Source organism: Chlorocebus sabaeus, chromosome 19, assembly GCF_047675955.1.
Source record: "Chlorocebus sabaeus isolate Y175 chromosome 19, mChlSab1.0.hap1, whole genome shotgun sequence".
NCBI classification, from domain to species: domain Eukaryota; kingdom Metazoa; phylum Chordata; class Mammalia; order Primates; family Cercopithecidae; genus Chlorocebus; species Chlorocebus sabaeus.
The window spans coordinates 2,748,111-2,768,508 of NC_132922.1; positions in this window are offsets into that span (position 1 = coordinate 2,748,111).

Here is a 20,398-nt window from a genome sequence, read left to right on the forward strand (position 1 = left end):
GTGTGTGGTGTATGTAGGTTTGTGGTTGTGTGTTTGGTGTGTGTGTGGTGTATGTAGGTTTGTGGTTGTGTGTTTGGTGTGTGTGTGGCGTATTTGGGTTTGAGGTTGTGTGTTGTGTGTTTGGTGTGATGCAGCCACAAGCCAGGAACATCCGGGGTCACCAGAAGCTGGAAGAGCAGAAGCAGGAAGGATCCTCCCTTAGATCCTCCAGGGAGAGCCCCGCCCTGCTGGCACCTTGATTTTGGACTTTTGGCTTCCAGAACTGTGAGGATGCGTTTGTGTTGTTTTATGCCACCTGGTTTTGGTACTTTGTGCTGACAGACACATGAAGCTCGTACAGCCTGGCGTGCTCAGTTTGGGTGAGGAGTGGGAGGTGCACACACAAGCACACATGCATGCACACAGGCACGTGCACATGCACAAATGCACATACACACATACACACACGCACACAAACACGCAAACACACATGCATACACGCGCTCACACATCAGCATTTGTGCATCTGACCTCAAGCCCCCTCTCTTCCCCAGTCTCTCTGTGTATATAAATCAGGGATACAGTTTTTACAAAGGGGAATGACCCTTAATGCCCCTGCAGTGGTTCATACAACTGCACGAGGCTGTCACCCAAAACGAAGCCCCCTTTAGAAGACGAAAGACCAGGAGAAGGTCATCTTCCACCCACAGGACAGCCTGTGGCGGGACAGGAGGGATGAACGATCCCTAAGAGCTCTTCAACCCAGCTGCCTTCAAGACACCACAGAAGGAAGCTGTGTTAATATTCACTGCAGACACCAGCCTTACAGGAGGCCACGTTCAGGTGTGATGAGGGGGTCCTGGTGTTGTTAATGGGCTGTGTGATCTTGAGGCAGTCACTGGACCTCTCAGTTCTACAGCTTCCCTGATTGCTCCTGGTGAGAGACCTTTCCTGTCCCACGGGGATGTTGTGACGACAAATGAGGTCGTCACTGTAAAAGCAGTTTGAACACGGCGGGGATAAACGGCAACACCACATAAACGCAAGCTAGTATGCTTATTCCTGGGCTGGAAATGTCTTCTTACCTTTTGCCAATAACACTAATTCGGTTCTATAGTATATTACAATGACAAGCTTTTAGCTCCCTCTCTTAAAGCCGGAAATCCTTGGCTGCTCTTGTTCTCTGCTGGGGAGGAAACCCAAGCAGTGGGGTCCACCCACGTACATGCAGGTAGGAGAGGAGTTCAGGTGGAAAGCCAGCCTCGGGGTGATGTGCGACCTGCCCCTCCTCCAGGTCAGGTCAGATACCCCACATGCAGGACACCTCCCAGGGGCTCTGCACACGTTAGCGAGGTGATTTCGGCTCCTCACTCCCCACCACCTGCGTGGCAGTGAGGGACACATCCTTCCTCCACCGGGAGCTCACACCTTCTCCCATGGTGTTTGTGCGGGCAGCTCAGTCTTTGTCAGAGGAATAAAGGAACAGATGAAGCAAGCTGGGTGCTTCACTTGGGAACCAGGAGTGTTTATATTGTGTCGGGTTAATTAGCCACAGAAGCGCTCAGCCCACAGCCCGTCCATGTGGCCAGGAATCCTTTGTGGGGCCCGGAAACCCAGAGGCGGATAGAACCCAGCCTTTGCCATTGAAGACTTCAGAATCTGGTCAGGAAAAAAGATGGTAACAGCCAGTTACCAGGAAGTGTGAATGAAATGCAGAGATGGGGAGAAGTAACTTAAAAATAAGAGGAAAAGTGGTTGCCTGAGAAGGGTAGCTAGAACCAGCTTCCTGAGGGAGAAGGGAGATGTTCTCGGTCCACAGAAGCACAACTTGAGGGCGTTTAGATCCTTGGACACACAGGCCTAAGAAGAAATGTGTTGTGGGATGTCAGGGGCCAAGAGAGGAAGGCTGAGTCCGGAGGCCAGTGGTGGTTGCAGGTTTCCAGCTTGATTGCTTGATGCAACCGGAGGCGTGAGAGCTCCTGCTCGAGGCCCCCTCCTGCCGGGCCTTGCTCTCTGCATGCCAGTGATAGCCTCCATGAAATGTGATCCAATACAAGTGGATTAGTCAGGGTTCTCCAGGGAAACAGAACCAGTAGGATATGTAGAGACTTAAGAGGAGATTTATTATGGGAATTGGCTCATGCGGAGGCTAAGTCCCACGCCGTGCTGTCTGCAAGCTGGAGAACTAGGGAAGCTGGTGGCTTAATTCAGTCTGAGCCTGAAAACCTCAGAACTGTGAGACGGAGAGTGCTGTATGAGTCCCGGAGTCCAGAGGCCTGAGAAGCAGGAGCACAGATGTCCTAGGGCAGGAGAAGGTGGAGTCCCAGCTCAAGAATAGAGAGAAGATTATCCCTGTCCTTGCCTGTTTATTCTATGGGGGTCCTAAGTGGATTTGATGGTGCCCACCTACAGTGGGGAGGAAGGGTCTTCTTTACCTTGTCCCCTGATTCAAATACTCATCTCTTGAAGATACTCCCTCACAAACACAACCAGAAATAATGGCTCGCCAGCCGTCTGGGCACCCCATGGCCCAGGCAAGTTGACACATGAAATCAGCCATCACCACAGTTCCCCTCCCTGCCATGTCCTGATCCGGTAGCCTCTCAGCAGCATTCTCAGCGTTACTGTGGTGATCACACTTCAGTGTGTGTAGCGGGGGCTTTGGATAGGAAAGGGCAATGGTTTAGCCCTCCAGGCTGTCATTTTATTTTTCTTCAGCTCATGTGAGATTTGTCACTCTGAGTGTGATCATGAGGGGCTAATTCTCTGGGAGCACAAGGCATCAAATGTATACATTTGCCAGGCCTTGAGTTTTGATGGATGGAAAAGAGCACACACATCATGGCTTTGTCCCCCTCTGCATGTGGCTTCGTCTGCCTCAGTGCATGGTTTTGTCCATCTCTTCTCATGCTTTCGTCCGTCTCTGCACCTGGCTTTATCTGCCCCTGCTCGTGGCTTTGTCCATCCCCAGTCATGGCTGTGTTCACATCTGTGCATGGCTTTGTCCACCTCTGCTCTTGGCTTTGTCCACCCCTGCACATGACTTCATTCACCTCTTTTTGTGACTTTGTCCACCCCTGCTCATAACTTTAACTACCCCTCCTCACAGGTTCATTCACCTCTTCTCGTGGCTTTGTCCACCCCTGCTTATAACATTGTCCACCCCCGCCCATCGCTTTGTTCGCCTCTTCTAGAGTCCTTGTTCACCTCTACACATGGCTTTGTCCACCCTTGCACATGGCTTTGTTCAGCCCTGCTCATTGGCTTTGTCCATCTCTTCTTGTGGCTTTGTCCACTTCTGTCTATAGCTTTGTCCCCCTCTGTGCATGCCTTTGTTCACCTCTTCTCTTGACTTTGCCTACCCCTACTCATGACTTTGACTGCCTCTGCGCACTGCTTTGTCCACCTCTGCTGGTGGCAGAGATGGCTGATCACTCTCGGTGCCTTTTCCCACTGAGTGCTGATTGCATTTGTGATCCTCTGTTTTGGACCCCAAGAGATCACTGGAGTGATCACTGGAGCCTCTGAGAGACTCCAGGCAGCCTCTGAGAGATCACTGGAGTTGGCTTAGGACATCATCAGTCTTGGCCATCCATGCTATGGGAGGCCATGTGATGTCAAGCTGAGGGGCCTTCTGGCTCCTTGTCCAGTACTCACTTTTTGGATGCAGAATGAACCTGCATGTTTCTTCAGACACATGGAAACATGGGTTTTTGTCCCAAGATCTTGCCTAAGAGCCTTCCAACCCTCCTGTTATTGCTCCAAAACTACTCACATCCTGGTTTAAACCCCTAGTTCCACACTCTTAGCTCCAGACTCAATTGCAACCCTCAGCTCCACCTCCAGACTGGACCCTGTCCCTTCCACTTGCTGCCCAGAGCCAACTGATCCCAAGATTGTTCCTTGATCTCTTCCCATCATTCAGATCCTACAGTGACCTTTATTGTTATGATAATTGGCCGCTACCACCAATAACTATTGAGTGATAAAGATGCCTCTTCACACATGTCATTCTAATGCTTAAAATTACACTGAAAAGTATGCATTTTTCATTCCCATTTTATGGATAAGAACACTAAGGATCAAGAAGGAAGGTGGGGATCTACACAGGGCTACATAGAGCTGGATGTTGAACCTAGGTTGATCTGGACCAAAGCCTTTACTCCTTAGACTGTGCCACGACGCTCCCATTACACTCATTCATTAATTCAACACATAATTATTGATGAATGCAATGAGAAGAAATCCAGGTTTGGCTCTTTCATTTATAAATCTTACAAAACAGAGTCTTGCCATAGCTATCTGTTTATTAATCTATTTCCCCACCTCCCACTAGATGGCTTCTCCAAGGCTGGGACTGACAAACGTGTATTCCTAAATTCACTGGCCAAATACAAAGAGTTCTAAGTAAATCTTGGATGAATGGAGGGATGGATGAATTAATGGATGGGTGAATGAGTGAGTGGATACGTATATGGATGAGTGAATGGGTATATAGATGGGTGGATGGTTGGACTGTTGTTTGATGGATGGATAGATGGGTGGATGGGTGGGTGGGTGGATAGTTGAATGGATGAATGGGTAGATGGGTAGAAGAATGGATGCATAGATGGGTGGATGGGTAGGTGGGTTGATGGATGAGTGGATGGATGGGTGGGTGTATGGATGAGTGGATGTGGATGGATGAATGGATGGATGGATGGATTGATGGATAGATGGGTAGATGGATGGATGGATGGATGGATGGATGGATGGATGGATGGATGGATGAGTAGGTGGGTAGGTGGGTAGATGGATGGAGAGATAGATAGGTGGATGGATGGCTCAATAGATGAGTGAATAAACCTAGAAGCTGTAAGATACTTTAAGGACTTTTATTCCAATTATTTGCATGATTTATTTTTTTTTTTCTGAAAATTCACCTAAGTCTTGTTTTGAACACTTCCAGGGACAGGGAGCTAAATATTCTATGAGGAAGCTGCTCCATGTTGGAAAGCACCAGCTGTTGGAAGGTCATCTTTCCCAAACCTGGATTTGATGAAGCATTTGTTGACAGAAGATGGAGTTGCACAGGATGTGTGTTTGGGTTATGTGAGACTCACACTTATCCCTGGCCTCCTGGTCTAGTTTGTAAGTGTGGCTTAGCAAGAAGAAGTCGTTCTTGGTTTCACAGGGGCTCTTCTCTCTGCCCAGGCCCCTCCCACTTCCTCTGCCAGAAGAGGAGTCCTAGGGAGTCAGCAAACACAAAGACAGAGTGCCTTGAATGCCTCTAGGTCAAACGTACACTTAAAAACATGTGTTTATGTGAAATTCCAATGTAACTGGAGTCCTTCGTTCACTGGACAGCCCTAGACTCGGATGAGGTGGGGAACTCTCCTGAGAGAGTACCCAGAGCACCAGGGGTATAGGAGCTGTAACATGTGCCTGTGGTCAAGAGACACAAATTCTCCTCTGCTTCCCAAATAATGAGAAAGTGGAAAGAATAAGGCAGACAATGACTTGTCCCACCCATGGAATATTAAACAAACTGGCTGAGCCTTCTCTTTAGTGAGGGCCTGGGGTTGGGGGTCACTGCTCAACTTGACCCTTTTTCAAAGCCAAGTGCTTCTAAGTCCTGTTTCTTTCCAGATGAAGGGAAATCAGTTCCTTACCCCACAGGGCCTCCTCCACCCCACTCCCCACTCATTCATTTAGTGTAAGGAAGAGCAGCAACTGAGTCCTGAGTGTGGGGGCCTCTTGCTCTGCAGAGCGACCATGTTCAAGGAGAACCCACGTCCTGCTCACGGCTCATCCCCAAGGGGAATGGGGCCTGTCCCAGGACATGCAGTGCTGGTTGGGTGAATGTCTCATCACAGGCTTCAGTGGTGGGATCTGCTCTTGCCTGCACGTGAGGTAGGCCTGTGGTCCCTAGAAGTCCTGATGGCTGCCCTGAAGTCAGATTCCACATCCACCCTGCTCCAGACACTGGAGATGAGGTCTCAAGTGCCTCCCAGCTCTGGAATTGCTGGGATAAGCATCTCCTCCTATCCGGCAGTGACAGACAGGGTCCCAGCACCCCGTGATGCAGGGCAGGCTCCTTTGTGTGGCCCTGGGGACCTTCGGAATCTGGCCTCAGCCTCCTTTCCAACGAGTCTCAGCTCTGGGTTTGGGGTCTTGCCCCAGCCATCACTCTCTGGCCAAGTTACTTTAGGGAACAGGGTGGCATATTGTCACCAATCTGACTGGGGACTCAACTAGACACCTCTGACAGATCTAGACATCCAGGGTGATACGATCAGGCAAGATGAGTGGTCCAAGGATGCCCCCCCCCCCCCCCGACAGGCCCAGCCATGCCTGCAGCTCAGGCTGCCCCTGCCTTCCACTGACCCTTCACCCTGCTTCATGGCACTGCAGCCCCGGCCCCAGCACCAGCAGAGTTGGGAAATGCAGCAGTAGCTGGCAGGGCTGGTCAGCTCTCAGCCCCAGAGAGTCAGCACCCACCTCCATCCTCCCTAGACCCCAAAGAAGCCTTTAACTTTGCAGAGAGAACAGTAACACCTGGGACAATCTCACAGATGTTGCCTCTAAGAGGAGATGCCACGCTCGGCCGTAGGGGAGGGGCGTCCCACTGATGTAGACGAGAACGGGAGACCTCAGAGGCAGTAGGTCTGGGCACTGAGTGTGGCTCCACTGCTTGGCAGCTGTTTGACTTTCCAAGTCACCTCCTCTCCTCTGAGCCTCGGTTTCTTCATCTGTAAAATAAGGATAGTCACACTTCCCCCAAAGGGTGGAACATGAATCAGTTCATAATCTAAGGACAACAACTGGTACATGGCCAGGGAACAGCCCGGCATGCTGAGACCGTGACTGACACGGGGCTGGAGCCTAGGCTGATTGGAAGAGTTAGCTTTCTGGGTCATCTTGAACATCTGTGACTCTCCCAACTCAAGACCAAAAAGATCTGGAGACTTGCCCAGGGACAGGTAGGAAAGGGGTGTCACCCCAAGGCCAGGGTTGTGGGAACAGCAGCTTTCAGCATAGATGTTAAATGAGAATATTGTCTGCAGAGAATTTAACACCCAGTATAAAACCCAGGCAAAGCCAGCAGGCTTTTTATTGTCACTTTTCATTGCCAGTTTTGAATACTACTAGTAATAAAATATCCCTCACCTGTGAAAAAACCTTTCTTGGTCTACATTCTAAGCAATTTCTCTATTTACCACTGAGTTTTAATCACACACACAGACTCACATACACAGACACGTGCATGGACACTCATGCGTGTGCAAATATACAAATATATGTCAATAGACGTGTACTGCAGTATTAGTTAATTTCATGTGTCAACTTGACCGGATGCCCAGATTACATGTTCCTTCTAGATATCTCTGTGGTGGTGTTTCGGGGGGAGATTTGCACGTGAATGGGTGGGTTCAGTGAGGTAGACGCCCTCCCCAAGGTGGGCAGACATCTTCCAATCTCTTGAGGTCCTGAGAAGAACAAAGGCTGAGGAAGTAGGAATTCACCCCTCTTTTGTTTCCTTCTGCCAGCAAGAGCAGGAACTTGGTCTTCTCCTGCCTGGGGAACTGGGGTTTGCACTGCCAGCTCTTCCAGCTCTCAGGCCTTCAGATTCAGGCTGGAAGTTACACTCCCAGCTCTCGGGGGTCTCCAGCTTGCGATGGCAGATCATGGGACTTCTTAGTTTTCATAATCCCATGAGCCACTTCCTTATTTTTTTTTAATTATTATTATTATTTTTTTGAGATGGAGTCTCACTCTGTTGCCCAGGCTGGAGTGCAGTGGTGCGATCTCGGCATCTGCAACCTCCGCCTCCCGTGTTCAAGTGATTCTCCTGCCTCAGCCTCCTGAGTAGCTGGGACTACAGGTGTGCACCACCACTCCGGGCTAATTTTTGTATTTTTAGTAGAGATGGGATTTTGTCACACTGGCCAGGCTGGTGTCAAACTCCTGACCTCAGGTGATCTGCCTGCCTCGGTCTCCCAAAGTTCTGGGATTACAGGTGTGAGTCACTGCCCCCGGCTGCCACTGCCTTGTAATAAACCTCTCCCCATCCTTTCTCTCTCTCTCCCCCAGCTCTCTCTCTCTATATATAAATCTACAGAGAGATGTGTGTGTGTACACATACACACGTTTATCCTATTGGCTCTGTTTCTTTGGAGAACCTTGACTAATACAATTTCAAATTAACTTATTTGTATTATTCAACCTTTAACAAGCATTATTTTCTACATGGAATTTGATTTTTTAAAAACTCCGGTTATGCAGTGGGCCCCAGCGCAGGTGGCCTCAGCCATATGGGTTGATTTTAAGCAAAAGGTCACATGCGTATGGGACTGCTGCATCACCTTAAAGAGCATTGGTGGCCTTGCTCTGTGTCACTGCACTCGCTTATGCCCAAGGAGCTGATTTGCGGGAGGAGCCGTGGCACGGGGACTGCACAGAGCAGGCCCTGGAACATGGCAGGTCCGGGGTTCTGTGTGGCCACTTGAAGTTTTTACCCACATTTAAAATCCGAAACAGAGGAGTAGCCTGCAAACTTCGTGGTGTGATATTTTTATTTGGCACATGCAAATTCCATCTCACACATGAAGTATTTCACTGAGTTCTGATATCTTGGAAATTTATTCTTTGAAAATTGTTAATTATTTTAGAACTTAAACAGTGGATCAAGATTGTAACACGGTTATGACTAAAAATAATGTTGGAATTTAGAGGAAAGGCTGCTAAGATGATCCATGCCTGTGTCAGCCTGCTGGGTACGCCAGTGCTTTCAGGCTTTTCTGCAGGAGGGGTCTGCGCAGAGTGAGGGGGCTTTCCATCCGCAGGTGTTTGTGGTAGACCAGATGTTTGTGTCGGTAGATCCACATATAATATCTGCAACCCTCTACAGACCCTCAAAAGTGCGTCCTCTCAAAACATGCAGCTGGGACTCATACCAGGAACTCACACTGCAGGCACCTGCTTCCAGGCCTGGACATTCTTGCCAGACTAACACAAGCTGAGCCAACAGTGTTCACAGGAGGTTTTCTTCAGAGAGCCACCCAGTGCCTGGGGACAGGGAGGTGTGCATGCTGAGTGGACGCCACATTCGGGACTTGGGGAACCCCTAAGAGGCCTGAGTCTCTGACCACTGGGTCCTGCCTGACCTTTTGAATGATGGTGGCGTTTAAGTTAGGGCTGCCAGAAAAAAGACAGGATGATGTGTTAATTTCAGAGTCAGAATTTCAGGTACACAATGAATGTTTTCAGTATAATTTTGTCCTGTACAATATCTGGGATTCTTTATACACTGAATGTTATGTTCCTTCAAAATGGATCTGTTGAAAGCCTAACCCCCAGTGAGAACATACTTGGAGATAGGGCCTCTGCAGAAGTAATGGTTACGTGAGGTCATGAAGAGGGTCCCTGGTGCACTAGGATTGGTGTCCCCTATAAGAAAAGGCACCAGAGGACGCTCTCATTCTCTCCCAAAGAAAAGGTCATGTGAGCATGCAGCAAGCTGCCAGCCACCAGCCAGCCAGCAACAGAAGAGGCCTCAGAGTAAAACCTACCTTACCGGCACTTTGATCTTGGACTCCCTGGTCTCCAGAGCTATGAGAAATCAACCCCTGTTGTTAAAGCCATCGGCCTATGGTGCTTGTTATTGCAACCAAGCTGACTAATGCAGACTCATTCTATTAAAGCAGCAACTTTTTAAAAATCTGAACTTGAACTTCAATCAGCATCCTGTGCTGTTTTTGTTTGTTTGTTTTTGTTTTGTTTTTGTTTTGTTTTGAAACGGAGTCTCGCTTTGTCACACAGGCTGGAGTGCAATGGTGCAATCTCAGCTCATAGCAACCTCTGCCTCCCAGATTCAAGCGATTCTCCTGCCTCAGCCTCCCGAGTAGCTGGGATTACAGGTGCCAGCCACCACACTCAGCTAAATTTTTGTATTTTTAGTAGAGACAGGGTTTCACCGTGTTAGACAGGATGGTCTCGATCTTCTGACCTTGTGATCTGCCCACCTTGGTCTCCAAAAGTGCTGGGATTACAGGCGTGAGCCGCCACGCCCAGCCTTGTTTTTTAAATCTAACCATCCTTGTTGAGGCTGTCAGCTGGACTGCGAGATAAGGTCTGGGTCTGGGGAAGAGTAGGTGACATCCAGGAACTTCTTTCTTCCTACAGTGCAGCACTTCTCAGAGCCTGCAAGATAACCAGCTGGTACCACTGCGTGTGTCCCTGCCTCCTCCTGAGGTCAGATGGCTACACCTGGCATCTCAAGGATGGGCCTCCCTTCCTTGAACCCCCATGGGAGGGTCGTGGGACAGCTGGTGCACTCAGCCTCTATCATTCAACTGCAGCTCCACTAAGCCCACCATTGATGCTGAATGCCTCGCTCCACACCTTCCATCCCCAGCACAAGGCAGGCCCCCAGCAGGGGCTCCATACATGTTAGGTGAATTTGGAGCAAGGATGCACCATGGTAGCATTGCTTCAGAGGATGTTTGGGACTGAATTATGGCCCCTCAAATATATATGTTGAAGTCTCAAACCCCAGTACTTCAGATTGTGACCATATATGGAGGTAGAGCCTTTAAGGAAGCAATAAAATAGGTAAAATGAGATTTTACAGTGGGACCTAATCCAAGAGAACTAAGAAGAAGAGATGAGGACACAGACACCCACAGAGGGATGCTCAAGTGAGGCCTTGGGAGAAGACAGCATCTGCCAGGCCAGGAGAGAGGCTTTCAAAGTGTGCACAAATGTGTACAAATGTGAACCTGAAGGAGCCAGTCCTTCAACATGGATCCCAAGTGACTAATTGGACCTAAATTTAAAACACAGCCAAGCAGACTTTGCTGACTAGAGGTCACACTTGTACTCTGAGTGCCTTGAAAACCCACACCTCTATTCAGCTGTGGGACACCAGGGCACACCTGAACCAACCAATCAAGACTTACCTGCCTCAGCCAATCAGGGCTCAGCTGTATCAACCAATCAGAACTCAGTGGATTTCAATCCTTCATTTGCATAAACAGACCTAACGGGGAACCTGGTCTGTTATAAAACCTGAGCCTTCCCTTTGTTTTCCGGAAGGGAATGTTGTGTCTCCCATGTTTGCAAATTGTTTGCTGGAATAAATTCCTTTTCAGATAACTTACATTCACAGAAGAAACCACCCCTGCCAACACCGTGATCTTGGACTTCCAGCCTCTGGGACTTTGAGAGAATAAAGTTCGGTTGTTCAAGGCACCCCAGTCCTGCATGAGGACACTGACATCGGGTGGTAGTGGCCAGCGTCCAGGAACTACAGTGAAACACACAGCCGCTGCAGGAGTCAGCCAGGTGCCTCCTCTCTCAGAATCCAACTCGGGGGTCCTTGTGCCCACCCACAGACATGCATATTCACTCTTTTAAACATGATGGTAATTTTCTTCTCCAAGAAGTAAATGCATCTGGGCCAGCAATAGCAGGCTGACTAGATTGGATGCTGTAGGAGCTGAATAGTGGCCCCTCAAAGAGTCTGTGAAGGTGATTTTATCTGGCAGTCACGTCTCTGTGGATGTAATGAAGTTGAGGATCTCAAGATGAGATCGTCCTGGATTAGGGTGAGCCCTAAATTCAATGACATGTGTCCTTACCAGGCAAATTGAGAGAGAGAGAGAGAGACAGAGAGAGAGAGAGAGATGAAGAGGTAGGACACAGAGAAGAAGAACCTGCCTGAAGACGGAGGAGAGACTGACATGGCACTGGCACAGTCACAAGTACAGGAACGCCAAGCCACCAGATGCCGGGCAAAGCAGCAAGGATTCTCCCTGGAGCCTTCAGAGGGAGTACTGCCTTCTGGCCTCCAAATCTGTGAGAGAATACATTTCTCATGATAATTTATTACTGCAGCCTCGGGAGACTGGCAAGCGCTAAACTATGTGCTGTGTGCTCTCCACGAGGCACACGCCGAGCTTGGCCAGGGCGTTTGTAGGTGGTTAACAAAAAAGAGAGAAGTGAGAGAGAAATGAGGATTCAGGGGCAGCCCTCGCGAGGGGCCAGCGGAGGGGAATCGCTCTCCGTTCTCACCCAGCCAGAAGCTGTCTCCCCTGGATATGCATGTTGTTGCTATTCCAGAAAATATTCAAACATGGACAGAAACAATCGCATTTTCGATGAGCTGGAGGTTGAAGCTTCTGTTCCAGATGATTAATCAGACTTTATGTGCCTCTCAGAGTTGGGGAGTTTACATAGTTTTGGAAGTGGCTTCCTATTTTATGCACCATCTGCTGGGCTGTTAATAGTGGACAGATCATGTTGGCAGCTAGGAGGAGAGGTAAGGGACCCGGTGGAAGGAGCCCAGATACTTCAGTGTGATTCTAGGGGACAGTTGCTTTGTGAAATTCGCCATGACCCTCATCACTCATCACTACCACGCTGCCGCCCTGTGGGGGCCAAGCCAGTGTTCCTGGCAGGGTCAGTCTGCTCGGATATGTGGACAGATAATCCAGCTTCTCACTCACTCAGATTACTTCCAATAGAAATGAAGATGACTCTGGCTTTTCAAGACCTTTCCTTCTGCGGGTGGCAAATATAGATACAACGGTAACCTGGAGAAATATAAGCCTTGCTCTGTGCAGTCCTTTTGCTCATGCAACAAATTCAAAAGAAATAAGCGCCCGGACACATCTGTGCGCATGTCTCACTACGTCGATTTGGGCTCGTCATGACATTGATTGAGAATAATCTGGTAAATAGAAAGTTTAACGGCAAGAAGGAGAAGGCAGTCCTAAGGTTAATGACGAAGACACACAAGCAAGCTCGCCGTGACATCGTTGTTAAAGGAACACATAGCTTTTGCTGTTGGTAGTGATGGTAGAGACAGGGTGGCATCCACCGGGGCCATGTGGTCTGGGGTCCGGGGCCACCTCCCCCTACCCTGGGCTTTGTGTGAGTCACAGCCACCGGGTCAGGGAAGAAACCAATGCTGTCCTTACAGTTTAATTTACAATGCCGAGGACTTGGCCCATGGACTTAAGAAGGACGAGCAGGGCTTGGGAAGCTGGGAGGACCCACCCAGCAGGAGAGCAGCTCCGGGTGCCTGTCCATGGCCCAGAGGAGGCACCCGTGTCCTGGCCACTTTTTCCCACGCGAGCAGAGGGGGCCAGGCAGGAGTGTGTGTCACCCGCCTACGCTGCCATGACAAAAACCCCAAGCTGACTGCCTTAAAGCCGCGCACACTCACTCCTCTAGTTTGGAGGTCAGAAATCTGAAATCCATGTCGATGAGCTGAAATCGAGGCATCGACGGGCCTGACTCCCACTGGAGGCTTTAGGAGATAATTTGTCTCTTGCTTCTCCAGCTTCTGGATTGATGTTCCTTGGCCCACGGCTGCTTCCTCCTTCTTCAAGCCCCCCAGCATGGCACCTCGCTTCAGCCGCCATGCTGCCCTCTCTTCTTCTGTAGGGACCTCTGCTTCTGCCCCCTCTAGTAAGGATGCTTGTGTTGTCATTCTTAGGATGCATCTAGATAATCCAGGAAGATCTCCCCAGCTCAGGTTCCTCGATGGCATCCCATCTGCAAAGCCCATTTTGCCACAAAAGGTGACATTTATAGGGGCCAGGAATCCAGACCTAATGTAGGTCCCCTTTTGGGACCCTTGTTCAGCCCGCCATGGAGGCTAGAGGGCCCTAGGTCACAGGGTCATAGCCGCTGCCGAGGCGGACACAGAAGGGCTCCCTTTACTAAAGAAGCGTAGCCAAGGATGGAGTCACAGCTGCGTCCCCCAAACACTTATGGAAGAGGCGCTTATTATGCACCCAGTGTCCTGAGCTGCAGGCTGGCAATGCAGTCATTCACTCACTCATTCAAACATCGCTACACTCAGGGGACACTCACTGAGGGATGCACCTCCCCAGAAACGTGGATGGCATCATCAGAGTACTTTGTGAGCAGGATAGAGGCTGCGCTACACCCAAGAGAGCAGAGCCAGGTGGGTACATTACAGCATAGACAGCCACCGTGCAGAAGTGAGTACACCATGGTCTCGGGGCAGAGAATGGCTTCCACCAGCCTTCTGGGGCCTCGCCAGACAGAAAGCCTTCAGGACGCAGTGACGAGAAACAGGAGACCTCCTGGCTGAATTGGACTTGGCCAGGCCGAGAGGAGGACGCGGGTGCACTTTCTGGCAGCACTGGGGGGTGAAACCTGTGCTTGCCTCTGAGATCCCCAATAGATCCTTGTGCCAAGGAGCAAGGAGCATCCTGGGTCTAATCTATCTTCCATATATCTCGGAACTCCACTGCCCCCCACCTCCACCTCCAGCCATTTCTCGTCTGATCCAGGAAGCATCTTCTCATGGCTCCGTGGCTGCCTCCCAGGCATCTGAAGCTGGGCAGCCGGCCCCGCAGGCAGTCGGCCATGTTCCCGAGTGACTTGCTGGGGTGAGCACAGCAGCACCCACAGGCACCTGAGCACTTGAGAGCCCACAGCCAGAAGCCACCGGGCAGTGGAGACCAGACTCCTATGCAGTACAGAGAACCAGTGCCTGCTCCTACCCCATCTCTCCTCCGCCTCCCCCAGCTTCCCTCTATATTCTCCCAACTGTGTGCTTCTCCCGCTCCACGAGCTCCTCCCCTCCGTGTGCTCCTGCCCTCCGTGTGCTCCTCTCCTCCATGTGCTCCTGCCCTCCATGTGCTCCTCCCCTCCGTGTGCTTCTGCCCTCCATGTGCTCCAGTCGTCCGTCTGCTCCTGCCCTCCGTCTGCTCCAGCCCTCTGTGTGCTCCTGCCCTCTGTGGATCAAATGAAATCACATGTTCGAGGGAATTTTGTCAGTCTTCAGACAGCACTGACAGCTTCAAGTGGAATAGTTGGTGTGAGGAGTGGACGCAGGCCTGGGCCGAGCTGCAGCGGGAGTGCCGTGGTGACTTGGAAAATGTGAAGGTGGACACAGAGTACCTCCTTCATAAAATCATTAGAGTGAAATTTTCTTATCCAGTTGTGCAGTTGACTCTTGGTGAGACCTCAGGAAAAATTAATTAACCTATTTGTTCCTTGCTCTTCTCTTTGGCAAGGGGGGTAATGCCCTCATTTTGCAAACGCCCTCTTTTTCTTCAGAAATTCTGTAAGGCTTGATGACCTCGTAGCTCTCTAAATTATTGGATGGCACCAAAAATTCCAGAAGTCAGCACAATAGGCCCAGAAATTTCCAAATGTCAAGGAGATTCCAGCAGAGCCTAGCCATGTCCCTGGAAGCTGGGGAGCAGGTTCTCCCTCCCGGTCACTGTGGACAGCTCTTGTCTCCTCCAGCGACATTTGCCCCGCCTGAGCTGCATCTCCAAGACTTTAAGTCTTTAATCTATCTTGAGCTGGTATTTGTACGTAGTTTAGGGAAGGGATCCAGTTTCAGTCTTCTGCTTATGGCCAGCGAGTTATCCCACCCCATTTACTGAATAGGGAGTTCTTCCTCCATTCCTTGTTTTTGTCAGCTTGTCAAAGATCAGATGGTCATAGGTGTGTGGCTTTATTTGGGGGCCCTGTACTCTGTTCCATTGGTCTATGTGTCTGTTTTTGTACCAGTACCGTGCTGTTTTGGTTACTGTAGACTTGTGGTAGACTTTGCAGTTGGGTAATGTGATACCTCTAGCTTTGTTCTTTTTGCTTAGGATTGCCTTGGCCATTTGGACTCTTTTTTTGGTTCCGTATGAAGTTTTAAATAGTTTTTTGAATTCTGTGAATAATGTTATTGGTCGTTTGATAGAAAAAGCACTGAAGCTGTGGCCATACTTCCCAAAGCAATTTATTTTATTTCTTTCTCTTCATTTATTTGTTGAGTTTTGGCCTTTTCCAGTTTGGGTATAAAGCTTACACAGGCCTCATGTCGTGATCCTGGAGCTTTCCCTGCTTTCCTGTTTCTAAGGAGTCTGTAGAGTGTTGCAGTCAGTGTGATTGACTCCCAGGGGTGGCTGCTTCAAAAGACCCTCATGTCTTGATGTTCTAACTAAGCACAGGGTCACCCCAGCCCCTGCACAGGCCATCGTGAGCTGCACAGGTGCTCCTCCAAGTTCAGAGGCAGAGTTTTAGAAAAGGCATGCAAACACACATGCTAAGAATCCAGACTGATTGAAAATGTGCACGTGTATGTGCATGTGCATGCATGTGTGTGTGTGCATGTGTGTGTATGTTGCGTGTATGTGTGCACATGTGTGCATGTGTGTGCATTGTGTGTATGTGCATGTGTGTGCATGTGTGTGCATTGTGTGTATGTATATGTTTGTGCATGTGTGTGCATTGTTTCTGTGCATGCATGTGTGTGCATGTACATGTGTGTGCATGTGTGTGCACGAGTGTGTCTGCATGTGTGTACATGTGTGTGTGCATTTCTGTGTGTGCATGTGTGTGTGTGTATGTACTTGTAAACAATCTCATCACTCCTCATCATCAAGAATGTGCAAATTTAAGACCTCAAATGTGTACACATTTTCACCCATCAAAATGAGAAATTCAAACTGTCTCCATTATTGGAAAAGGTGTGTGAAAATGGACTCTCGAATACTACCAGTGGGATCGAATTAGTGTAGTCATTTTCAGGGAGCCACATACATCAGCCAGCAAAATGGAAAGTGTGTCTACTTGGAATGCAGCAGTTCCTCTTATTTCCACATACCCTGTGGGTCCCGGGAGATGGCCTTAAACACAGCTGGGGCTCAGGAAGAAAGACCTGAAGTGACATTGACTAGGGGCAAGATTGCAAGAAGGAAAATGGAATTCTGCTTCCTGAACCCCATCTTTGGGCATTTGCACAGGGGATCCCCCTCTCTCCAGCTGTTTCCTACTCTGTGGTGAGGGCTTTGAGCCAGGTCAACAATGCTCAGTCTGGCTTCTGAAGGACACTCTTGCTATGCCAGTCTGGGGGAGCTTCTGCCTTTCACAACCTGGCAATGGCATTTCCTTCCAATGGGAGGAAAAGAAAAGTAATGGACAGAATTCTCACCACCCACTCGCTTCCTCCCACATTTGCCCGAACACACCGGTGCCTAATGCTGCCTCTGTCTACAGAATGTAGGATGACAAAGTGTCTACTTTCTTACAAGCTAATATTTTCCATTGTCTCAAGCTTAATTTATCACCATTTTATAGCAGTCTCCTGAGCACATTAAACATTTTTGGACTCTATAATCATTAATGTCCCTCCCAGCTCTGGCTTTCTGGGATGTTAGAGACACCTAGATGTTTTATTCTTTCCTCCTTTGTAGTTGATAAAACTTCATGCAGAATGAGTAAATTGGCTATTCCCCTGTCTTGGAAAAATAGAAAGTTCCCAACCAAGATTTGCTGTATTTCAACACAGAATACAGTAACACGGCGGGTGTCCATGTTATATCATTTTAAAATGAAAGTGTTTCTTCTCACTGTATCTTCACGTGTGTTCAACAGTGGGGGAAAATCTGAACTGTGACAATCACTGAAGCATAAGTGTTAGGCAACCTTGCCTAATACTGCCTTTGTCTACAGAATGTAGGAAGACAACGTGTGTCCTTGTCCACAGCCCTCCCAGACTTGCCGATGTGGGCTGGGTAGGTCACTTCAGGTTGGTTCACTTGATTGTTATTATGGCTGTTGTGCGGAGAAATCTATCTATGCTTTCAGCCAAAGGATGATAATTCCACATTCTAAGAATCTGAATGAATAACTCCTACAGAGCCACGGGAAGGGGCTCCTCCACCCGGGAAATCGCTGTGTGTGTGCGTGTATGTGGCTTTATATATAGTGGATAGCTTTTTCTTCTCTTTCATACTTTCATTTAGCAAGCATTTACTGAGCATTTTCCACCTATAAACCATTCCTTAGGCATCAGGACACTATGAGGAACCAGACTAAGCCACTGCTTTCAAGATGCTTCTGGGAAACCAGTTTGGGTATCAAGCTTACACGAGCCTCATGTCATGATCCTGGAGCTTTCCCTGCTTTCCTGTTTCTGAGGAGTCTGTAGAGTGTTACAGTCAGTGTGATTGACTCCCGGGGTGGCTACCTCAAAAGACCCTCATGTCTTGATGTTCTAACTAAGCACAGGGTCACCTCAGCCCCTGTACAGGCCACTGTGAGCTGCGCAGGTGCTCCTCCAAGTTCAGAGGCAGACTTCTGTAAAACATGCAAACCCACATGCTAAGAATCCAAGCTGATTGAAAATGTGCGTGTGCATGTTCTTATAAACAATCTCATCTCCTTCCTAAGAAACCATGGGGGTGTTGAGGGGGTCTGCAGGGAGTGTGAGAATGAACACAGAGAGATCTGACAGTGCCGTTCACGTGTGAGGGCTTATTCCAAAGCCGGTGCCTGGAGCCAGTGGATCTGCGTTTCCAGGAAGGCTTGGGCGTGCAGTAATGGGGCAGGTGGGTGCTGTCTATGGCTGGTGACCATTGATAAGGCACATGTAGCCCTCGCTAGCCTGGCCACCAGGCTGCTGCCTCACTCAATTCTCCAATCAACCCCTGAGGAAAGTAGCATCATCACCTCAACTTCTCCAGCCTTTTGAAGGGTCACGAGGCTTTGCTGTATTCACATGACCTGTGAGAGGAGAACTGGGGTTTTAGCTCTGGCCATGTGACCCCCAGACCTTCTTCTCCTTTAAAAAAAAAAATGTCAAATTTATTGTGTGACTCAAATATTCTATATTTTGTATTTGTGTTATTTGTGTCTTTTTGTGTATCTCAATATAAAATTACATACCATTTAAGCAAAGAATACAAACTTTTTTTTTATTATTATACTTTAAGTTCTAGGGTACATATGCAGAACATGCAGGTTTGTTGCATAGGTATACACGTGCCATGGTGGTTTGCTGCACTCACCAGCCTGTGATCTACATTAGGTATTTCTCCTAATGCTATCCCTCCCCTAGACCCCCACTCCCTGACAGGCCCCAGTGTGTGATGTTCCCTCCCTGTGTCCATTTGTTCTCTTTGTTCAGCTCCCACTTATGAGAGAGAACAAGCAGTGTTTGGTTTTCTGTTCCTGTGTTAGTTTGCTGAGAATGATGGTTTCCAGTTTCACCCATGTCCCTACAAAGGACATGAACTCATCCTTTTTCATGGCTTCACAGTATTCCACGGTGTATATGTGCCACATTTTCTTTATCCAGTCTATCATTGATGGACATTTGGGTTGGTTCCAAGTCCTTGCTATTGTGAATAGTGCTGCAATAAACATACGTGTGCATGTGTCTTTATAGTAGAATGATTTATAATCCTTTGGGCATATACTCAGTACTGGGATTTCTGGGTCAAATGGTATTTCTAGTTCTAGATCCTTGAGGAATCACAACATTGTCTTCCATAATGGTTGAACTAACTTACACTTTCACCAACAGTGTAAAAGCATTCCTATTTCTTCACATCCTCTCCAGCATCTGTTGTTCCCTGATTTTTTAATCATCGCCATTATAACTGGCGTGAGATGGTACCTCGTTGTGGTTTTGATTTGCATTTCTCTAATGACTGGTGATGATGAGCTTTCTTTCATATGTTTGTTGTCTGCATAAATGTCTTCTTTTGAGAAACATTTGTTCATATCCTTTTCCACCAGACCTTCTATAAAGCTGCTTCCCCTAAGGGAGTGTGAGTTGCTCCAACTGACTCCACCCGGGGCCATGGTCCTTCTCCACATCAGCTATGCCTCCCAATCCTCACTGTGCACAGGGCTCGGAGAGGATAGGGGATATTGCTGAAATGCGGGTGCTGGGCTTAGGTCATGCAGAACTAACACACTCCCGGGGGAGGTCAGGCTGCTGGTCCACAGCGCAGAGTAGCCAGGTGTAGAAGCCAGGGTGGGGGTGCTGGTTCATGAGGACCCTGCCCTGCTCCTCTGGCCACAGAGCCCACCTTGGGACATTCCCGTACCTGAGACTCGGAGAAGCGTCATCCTGGTGGATTTAGCCTGTGCCTCATCCGGTCAGCGGCTGCCTGTCTTTTGGGAGTGCTCCCTGCTGGTGCTCTTGCTGGGCAGGAGCTGGCCTGGACTTGGCCTGCTTCCCGCCCTCCCCGGCAACTTTCTCTTTACCCTGAAGGTTCTCTCCAGGTGGGAAGTTTACTTTGTTTGGAAAGAACTTCCTGGGGCTTCTACCTGGCTGCAACTATCTCTGCAGCTTTGCAGAAGCAATGGGACCAGGCTGGGAGGAGGGAATCCTAAGTCCAAATATTCTTTGATACCTTGACATTTGCACAGTGCTCTCCCCCTCCACCAAGCCCTTTCCCTCTCCTTCCCCCTCGATCCTTTCTTGGTTGTCTCTCCCCTTGTAGTTTCTCTGTAACTTTCTTTAGGGGAAATAAAATAGCCTTTTTTAAAACATATTTTGGGGGTTCTACTTTTCTCTGATTAAGTTTCTCTGGGAATCCTACTCCATCAGTTTTATTTTTCCAAGAAATCCTTAAGCGTCTGTCTGCTCATACAATTTTCA